Source organism: Oncorhynchus tshawytscha, linkage group LG13 (assembly GCF_018296145.1).
Source record: "Oncorhynchus tshawytscha isolate Ot180627B linkage group LG13, Otsh_v2.0, whole genome shotgun sequence".
NCBI lineage: Eukaryota > Metazoa > Chordata > Actinopteri > Salmoniformes > Salmonidae > Oncorhynchus > Oncorhynchus tshawytscha.
The window spans coordinates 65,142,689-65,151,919 of record NC_056441.1 but is presented as its reverse complement, the minus strand read 5'-3'; positions in this window follow the sequence as shown (position 1 = coordinate 65,151,919).

Here is a 9,231-nt window from a genome sequence, read left to right as displayed (position 1 = left end):
GCCAGCCAATAGCTGATAGGCTCACCCTGCGCAGCCACCAATCTCGTTCCTGTTGCTAGGGCTATAATAAGCCTCCTGTTATTAGCCCCAGTTCCTTGCTGCACTGTTCAGACACCTATAGCATTCTGCAAAAAAAGATGAAAGCTCAAGCAGCAGAGGAAGCATTAGAATTCAGCAGCACCAACCTGTCCCCCATGCTGTGTTGTAGTGCACTACATTATCTGCACCAAGGACGACAAGACCAACATTCATACGGTGTCCAATAGATTGTGAAAGTATCTATGAAACAATGACAAAATGATTTATCTGCTAACATTGGACCTTTTTTCCGACCTTCTAAGCATCTGATGATTTCCTGGATTGTGGCAACATAGACTAGACAGCAGTCAACAACGATACTATAGTATAATCAAGTTAACCAGATATGTTCTCTCTATGTATAAATCACTGATAAATCATGTCAAACCTATTCTATGGGCTCTATTCACATGGTGACACTTTAAATGGTTTATATTGCATTTACAAATGATTAAATAACAGAAAACATAGTTATAAACCTTTAAGAGGATGTGAGGTCAGTGTTCTTCCTTGGTCAAAGTGTCATAATGAGGTCTGGGGTTTTAAAGCAGCCCACTGAGTTAAAACCGACAACCAAGAAGGCCAGCATCCCGGAGTCGCCTCTTCACTGTTGACGTTGAGACTGGTGTTCGCGGGTACTATTTAATGAAGCTGCCTGTAGAGGACTTGTTTATCAAACTAGACAGTCTAATGTACTTGTCCTCTTGCTCAGTTGTGCACCGGGGCCTCCTACTCCATTTTCTATTCTGGTTAGAGCCAGTTGGCACTGTTCTGTGAAGGGAGTAGTACACAACGCTGTACGAGATCCTCAGTTTCTTGTCAATTTCTTGCTTGGAATAGCCTTCATTTCCCAGAACAAGAATAGACTGACGAATTTCAGAAGAAAGTCCTTTGTAATCAAATCCACAAATGCTACTCAACTAGTCTAAAGAAGGCCAGTTTTATTGCTTTTTAATGAGCACAACACTTTTCAGCTGTGCTAACATAATTGCAAAAGGGTTTTATAATGATCAATTAGCCTTTTAAAATTATAAACTTGGATTAGCTAACATAACGTGCCATTGGAACACAAGAGTGATGGTTGCTGATAATGGGCCTCTGTAAGCCTATGTAGATATTCCATTAAAAAAATGGTCAGTTTCCAGCTACAATTGTCATTTACAACATTAACAATGTCTACACTGTATTTCTGATCAATTTGATGTTATTTTAATGGACAAAAAATTAGCTTTCTTTAAAAAACAAAGACATTTCTAAGTGACCCCAAACTTTTTAACAGTAGTGTATATAAACTTAATTCAAGACAATACATGTTTCTGTTTTCATTCATCCCTGACAAACAGCTGTGTGTATATATAGAGGAAACCTAATGGGCACCATCTGAACCATGCACTGCATGTGTTAACAGTCTTTGACAAAATTAACCATGCTAGTGTACTATTTTCTTTCATTTTTTGCGGTATTTTACCCTCTTTTTCTCCACAATTTCAATCTTGTCTCATCGCTGCAACTCCCCAACGGGCTCGGGAGGCGAAGGTCGAGTCTTGCGTCTTCCGAAACATGACCCGCCAAACCGCGCTTCTTAACACCGGCCTGCTTAACCCGGAAGTCAGCCGCACCACTGTGTCAGAGGAAACACTGTTCAACTGAAAACCGCAGTCAGCCTGCAGGCGCCCGGCCCGCCACAAGGAGTCGCTAGAACGTGAAGAGCCAAGTAAAGCCCCCCCGGCCAAACCCTCCCCTAACCCGGGCGACGCTGGGCCAATTGTCCGTCGCCCTATGGGACTTCCGATCACAGCCGGTTCGATACAGCCCAGGATCGAACCCGGGTCTGTAGTGACGCCTCTAGCACTGCGAAGCAGTGCCTTAGACCACTGTGCAACTCGGAAGGCCCAATGCTATTGTATTCTATTCTTACAGTGATATTACATAATTTGCCTGCTACGTCCACTGTGGAATCTGAAGCGATCCTGCTGTGCTACAAAGGATTTCTTTACAGTGTAAATGACTATCATAACTTAGTCGGGATAGAGGGAGATGGTGTGCTAAATTTGGCTCAGAGTCTTTTGCTTGTTATGCAAGAGTATGTTGATGTCTAATGGACTGACTAGACTCCATGGTTGGCTGTCACATTGATGTACCCAGTCTACTCAGTGTCTACTCACAGGCTGCAGGCAGAGAGTACTATTATTAGAACTGTCTGTGTACTCAGCTTCTACAGTACTACTAGCTTTTTAATAGGATGATATTTCTGGAGCTCCACTGGCATTCTCTTTTTTTTTTTTTTTTTTGTTGGGGGGTGATCATGAAAAACAAAATGCATGGTGATCTAATGCATCTACTTGTCTTCCGGCATCTTTTACATGTAGTAAATTACGAGATCCAAAGTTACGAGTACACAGGTATTATGTAAATTCGGAGTACCAAAACAAAGTAGCTTCATAGTTCCATGTGGGATACACTTAACAACATCTTGCAGGGTGTTGAATGGGAAACCTTATTGCTTGAGATGTTTGAAACTGCTAAAAATCTGGCATTCTATCAGACAATATTTTCAATCTATTCCAACTTCTTCAGGATTGGTTGGTCCCCTGCGGGACGGTTGAGCTAATGTAGGCTAATGCAATTAGCATGATGTTGTAACTAACAAGAACATTTCCCAGGACATAGACATAGAGTTGAAGTCGGAAGCTTACATACACTTAGGTTGGAGTGATTAAAACTCGTTTTTCAACCACTCCACAAATGTATTGTTAACAAACTATAGTTTTAGCAAGTCGGTTAGGACATCTACTTTGTGAATGACACAAGTAATTTTTCCAACAATTGTTTACAGACAGATTATTTCACTTATAATTCACTGTATCACAATTCAAGTGCGTCAGAAGTTTACATACACTAAGTTGACTGTGCCTTTAAACAGCTTGGAAAATAGCAGAAAATGATTTCATGGCTTTAGAAGATTCTAATAGGCTAATTGACAACATTTGAGTCAATAGGAGGTGTACCTATGGATGTATTTCAAGTCCTACCTTCAAACTCAGTGCCTCTTTGCTTGACATCATGGGAAAATTAAAAGAAATCAGCCAAGACCTCAGAAAATAATTGTAGGCCTCCACAAGTCTGGTTCATCCTTGGGAGCAATTTCCAAATGCCTGAAGGAACCACGTTCATCTGTACAAACAATAATACACAAGTATAAACACCGTGAGACCACGCAGCCGTCATACCGCTCAGGAAGGAGTCACGTTCTCTCTCCTAGAGATGAACGTACTTTGGTGCGAAAGGTGCAAATTAATCCCAGAACAACAGCGAAGGACCTTGTGAAGATGCTGGAGGAAACAGGTACATAAGTATCTATTTCCACATTAAAACAAGTCCTATAACGACATAACCTGAAAGGCCGCTCAGCAAGGAAGAAGCCACTCCTCCAAACCCGCCATAAAAAAAGCCAGACTACGGTTTGGGGACACTGCACATGGGGGAAAAGATCGTACCTTTTAGAGAAATGTCCTCTGGTCTGATGAAACAGAAATAGAACTATTTGGCCATAATGACCATCGTTCTGTTTGGAGGAAAAAGGGGGATGCTTGCAAGCCGAAGAACACCATCCAAACCATGAAGCATGGGGGTGGCAGCATCATGATGTGGGAGTGCTTTGCTGCAGGAGGGACTGGTGCACTTCACATAATAGATGGCTTCATAAGGAGGAAAATTCTGTGGATATACTGAAGCAACATCTCAAGACATCAGTCAGGAAGTTAAAGCTTGGTTGCAAGGGTCTTCCAAATGGACAATGACCCCAAGCATACTTCCAAAGTTGTGGCAGAATTGCTTAAGGACAACAAATTCAAGGTATTGGAGTGGCCATCACAAAGCCCTGACCTCAATCCTATAGAAAATGTGTGGGCAGAACTGAAAAAGCATGTGCGAGCAAGGAGGCCTACAAACCTGATTCAGTTACACCAGCTCTGTCAAGAGGAATGGGCCAAAATTCACCCAACTTATTGTGGGAAGCTTGTAGAAGGCTACCTGAAACATTTGACCCAAGTTAAACAATTTAAAGGCAATGCTACCAAATATGAATTGAGTGTATGTAAACTTCTGACCCACTGGGAATGTGATGAAAGAGATTAAAGCTGAAATAAATAATTATCTGTACTATTATTCTGACATTTCACATTCTTAAAATACAGTGATTTGGGCAGTCTTGATCAAACCTTTTGAACAGAAATGCAATGGTTCATTGGATCAGACTAAAACCTTGCACGTACACTGCTGCCATCTAGTGGTCCAAATCTAAATCGCACCCGGGCTGGAATAATAGGTTATGGCCTTTCTCTTGCATTTCAAAGATGATGGTACAAAAAACATACAAAACAACTGTTGTTTTTTTCTTTATATTATCTTTTACCAGATCTAATGTGTTATATTCTCCTACATTCCTTTCACATTTACACAAACTTCACAGTGGGTCCTTTCAAATGGTACCAAGAATATTCATATCCTTGCTTCAGGGCCTGACCTACTGGCAGTTAGATTTGGGTATGTCATTTTAGGCGAAAAATGAAATAAAGGGTCCGATCCTTAAGAAGATTTATCAAACTTCAAGATTTGATTATCTGTTTTGAGGGTTCATTTCCTCTTACTCAGATTTGTCTGGTTCATTTGGCCATGGAATATACAGTACCACTCGAAGGTTTGGATACACCTACTCAATTCAAGGGTTTTTCTTTATTTTTACTATTTTCTGCATTGCCTTGATGACAGCTTTGCACACTCTTGTGTTATTTCATAGTTTTGATGTCTTCACTATTATGTCTTCTATTATCTAGAAAATAGTAAAAATAAAGAAAAACCCTGGAATGAGTAGGCGTGTCCAAACTTTTGACTGGTACTCTATATATTACTCAACAATGCAAAATAAAGACAAATAGTATGAATGACAAAATGTATTATTAATTCATATGAACATTTATAGACTTTGCTGTGTATTATTTATCAAAATAACCAGAATTTTCAGCTGAAGTTTTTAAGAAACCTCCCATGAGTAAAACAGCATAGAGAACTCTCCTTAGCCGCTCCTCTTCCTATAATTCACTGGAAATGTCTACTATATTGAAAATACATTTTAAAAAGCACTGTACCGTATATATATTTGAAATCAGAAGATTGAAACATGAGACTGCAGAAATAATGATTTCCAGGTAGAAACTTATCTCCCAACTCACTTTCATTCAGCATCAAGTGTACATACATGGTCATTTACATGGTCACACTTTATTTGGATAGTCCATCCGTAGATGCTCTACAGATGATCATGCTATCTACAAACTATTTGTTGATAAGCAACTGCTTTCTAAGGTTACAGTTGGGGTTGGGGTCAGGTTTAGAATAAGGGTTTGGGTAAGAGTTCGAGTTAGGGCTAGGGCTAGCGTAAGAGTAAGGATTAAGTTTAGGGTTAGGATAAAAGTTAAGGTTAGGGTTAGTAGATAGTTGAAATGTTACTAATAGTCTGTAAGCGCTTATCTCCAGTTGACAAATTTCTACTGCAGATGATCTATATGCTTGACTCTTCTTGCTATGATTGGTTGTTAGCTATTAGTCGCTAGTCCCAAACATCATCCCTGTAAATTAAAAATAACATATCAGATGTCTGTCAGTTCTCCTGTCAGTTTTTCAAGAGAATAGAGAATAGAGAAAGGGTTGGAGCTACAGGACCAATGAAATATATCAAAATGCAATTTTGCCAAAACAGGCCATTCAATGATTTGATTGACAGTAACTATAAGAAGTGACACTAACAATGCAAGTTAAGGTATAAAATACAAGCCACTGCAGAAGATGTCAAGTATTAGCCATGAATTGCACTTGAGAACTGGTGCCTGCAAAATTACACAATGTTGGAAGCTTACTCATGGGGAGTTTACTTCTTGCTGATGGCCATGGAGAGCCCTCCTTCCTGGACAGCTGGCATGGGCAGTGGGACCTTGATGCTGAGCACACCCTTTGGAGAGAGAGAGAGGAGATCACCTTCTCAGAGTCCACACCGGGAGAATACTGCAGCCAGGAGACAGAACAAGTTTGTATCAGAGGAGAGTACTCTCATGTGACAGAAGTTATTATTGTCAATATCAGCACCCCAAATTGCATCCTATTCCCTCTATACTGTAGTGTGCTTCTTTGACCAAGACCTAAAGGACTCTGGTCAAAATTTGTGCACCATATAAGGAATAGTGTGCCATTTTGGACGTATCATTGCAATCAACACCCAAGGGATGTTACTTTAGCTTTAAGGATTTATAACTATTGAAATGTTCTGCTTTGTACTCACGTGGACTTCCTGGTGAAGTTCCATCTCTTCTCTCTTCGTGCTTTCCTGTTGATATTACAGACACATTGGGGTTAGGAGTGTATCTTCGGTGTGTACACTATGTGTATGACTCTCTGTGCACAGATTGAGTTAAGTCTACAGTTTATGCTTTAGAGTGCACCTGGCTGTAGTATATTGTATGGGTACTGGGTTGTTATTTTGAAAGGCTTGACTCCCTCCTGAAGCTGCTCTGGGATACCATGTTTACTGACAAAGATTTGGCATTGACCCTTAACTATAAGCTGCAGTACTGTACGTGACTAATAAATGTAACATTTATCTTCGTCTACCAGTAGGTAAGCAACTTTTTTATTTTATTTTTATTATACAAGAAAGATCAAAACATAAACTGAACGACGACAAGGATAATATAGAGCTGGTGGGATTTTCCATGCATCGGCAGGACAGAGAAGCTACGTCTGGTAAGACGAGGGGCGAAGGTGTGTGTCTATTTGTCAATAACAGCTGGTGCGCAATGTTTAATATTAAAGAAGTCTTGAGGTATTGCTCGCCTGAGGTAGAGTACCTTATGATAAGCTGTAGACCACACTATCTACCACGAGAGTTCATCTATATTATTCGTAGCCGTCTACTTACCACCACAAACCGATGCTGGCACTAAGACCGCACTCAACCAGCTGTATAAGGCCATAAGAAAACAAAAAAATGCTCACGCAGAAGGGGCACTCCTAGTGGCCGGGGACATTAATGCAGGCAAACTTAAATCTGTTTTACCTCATTTCTACCAGCATGTCACATGTGCAACCAGAGGGAAAAAAACTCTAGACCACCTTTACTCCACACACAGAGATGCATACAAAGCTCTCCCTCGCCCTCCATTTGGCAAATTTGACCATAATTCTATCCTCCTGATTCCTGTTTACAATCAGGTGACGCAGATGCTACGCTACAGGACTGTTGTGCTGGCACAGACTGGAATATGTTCAGGGATTCATCCAATGGCACTGAGGAGCATACCACCTAAGTCATTGGCTTCATCAATAAGTGCATTGACGACGTCGTCCCCACAGTGACCGTATGTACTGGGCTTGCCCATTAGGCAGTAGAAGTAGGGGTTGCCCATTAGGCAGTAGAAGTAGAAGCCTACATCCACGGAGGAGCCTGGGGGGCACATGTAGCCGGGCCAGTGGGAGCATGGCCAGTGGGATCACTTGTCTGGGATCTGGGGCATCCCGAAGGACTGGTCGAAGAGCCATGAGCCGTGGTGCCAGTTGCAGAAGGGGTCAAAGTTTGGCTCCCGGAGCATAGTGAAAGGGACATGATTTAAACTATTTTCTTGGACTGTTAGGAAACAAAGACAAACTCATGTGTCCAAAGACATATATGAGATATACTGTACCCAACACCCACCCTGGGAAAAATTACAAGTATCAGGACTATGGACATTAGAGGTAATCTCCCTCTGCTGGGTGTGACATACTGAGAGCCCACATAGCACAAACCTAAATAACATACAGTACCTACTGCACAGACCTCATGGTACAAAAGCTACAACAAACACGCCCATAGGATTACACTGCCAAAAACAGCGGTAGCAACAAAGGCTTGGCTTGAGCATTGCAAAAAGTCATTTTATTTCCTGTTGTTGCACTTTTTGATCATGTGAATCATGCACTCTTTGATTGAAACGTGTAATTGTGTATTTCCTGTTTTGCTATCTATTGTTGGTTCTGGTTGGTTAGTATCCACACACAGAGAAAGACAGAGCACACCCAACAGAGACAGTAAACAGCTGTGAAGATTTGTCAAGACCTTGCAAATGAAAACAGATACTCTGAGAAGACTGTCTGTGTAATCTGCAGTTATTCGCATTGAGTTAAAAACAACATTTTTAAATTAAGAATCATGAAAAGAGGAACAGTGAAAACAGTCTACCAAGGAGTATAGCCGAGAAATGAGCTTTCTGCCGCAGTGGCAGTCCTGAAATGGATGATTTAATTTGTTGGTGTAGGACTTGATTGCATGTCAGTGACACCAGCATGGTCTTTGTGTGAAAATCAACCTGGACCTTAACGTGTGTCTAGGCCAGGTTTTGCAAACCAGTCAGTTATACAAAGCTCAGAGAGAAAGTGACATGGGCAACATGACTGCTAGCATGATGGAGTCGTGAGTGACTTAGAACAGACTGACAGAGTTGGGGATGGGAAATGGAGTCTGAGAAAACCAAGCCCATGATGGTGCTGACTGGGTTGTAACAGCTGTAGTGGCTTTAGCTGGGCCAGGGGAGTCCCGCTGGGCCTCTGCATTGGCCTGGATGGCTCAGCCTGTTGCTGAGGCTGTCATGGCAGATGTTGCTGGCAAGGGAGCAGAAAATGATCAGCTATACAGCATACAGTTCTCCCAAAGAAGACAGGCTGTGCTGAAGGGTTGGTGGTCTCTGGAGCACAAAGGGGAGGTGTGATCTACAATACACAGGTATGTACTTCATACGGGATTAGGGAGCTTGTTTTTTTTTAAATCAGTTACAAAACAACACATTTTCTGTTTCCTGTGTAGCCTATTTTATGTAAGGAATCACAACAATCAATTGTCAACTGAATTGTACCTCTATCAGTAGACCAGTGTATTTTTATATATCGTGTGGAGAAACAAGACAGTTTTATGCATTCTATTTCTAAGGTGTGGTCCGATCAAAAACAGAGCACTACTGTGCTGTTGCTTGGCAACTGTTTCCACAGTAACCTTTGCTCAGAAACATTACACTGTGGATTTCGAGGAGTGTCATGTACATCAATGGGAAAACAAACTGATCACAAAAA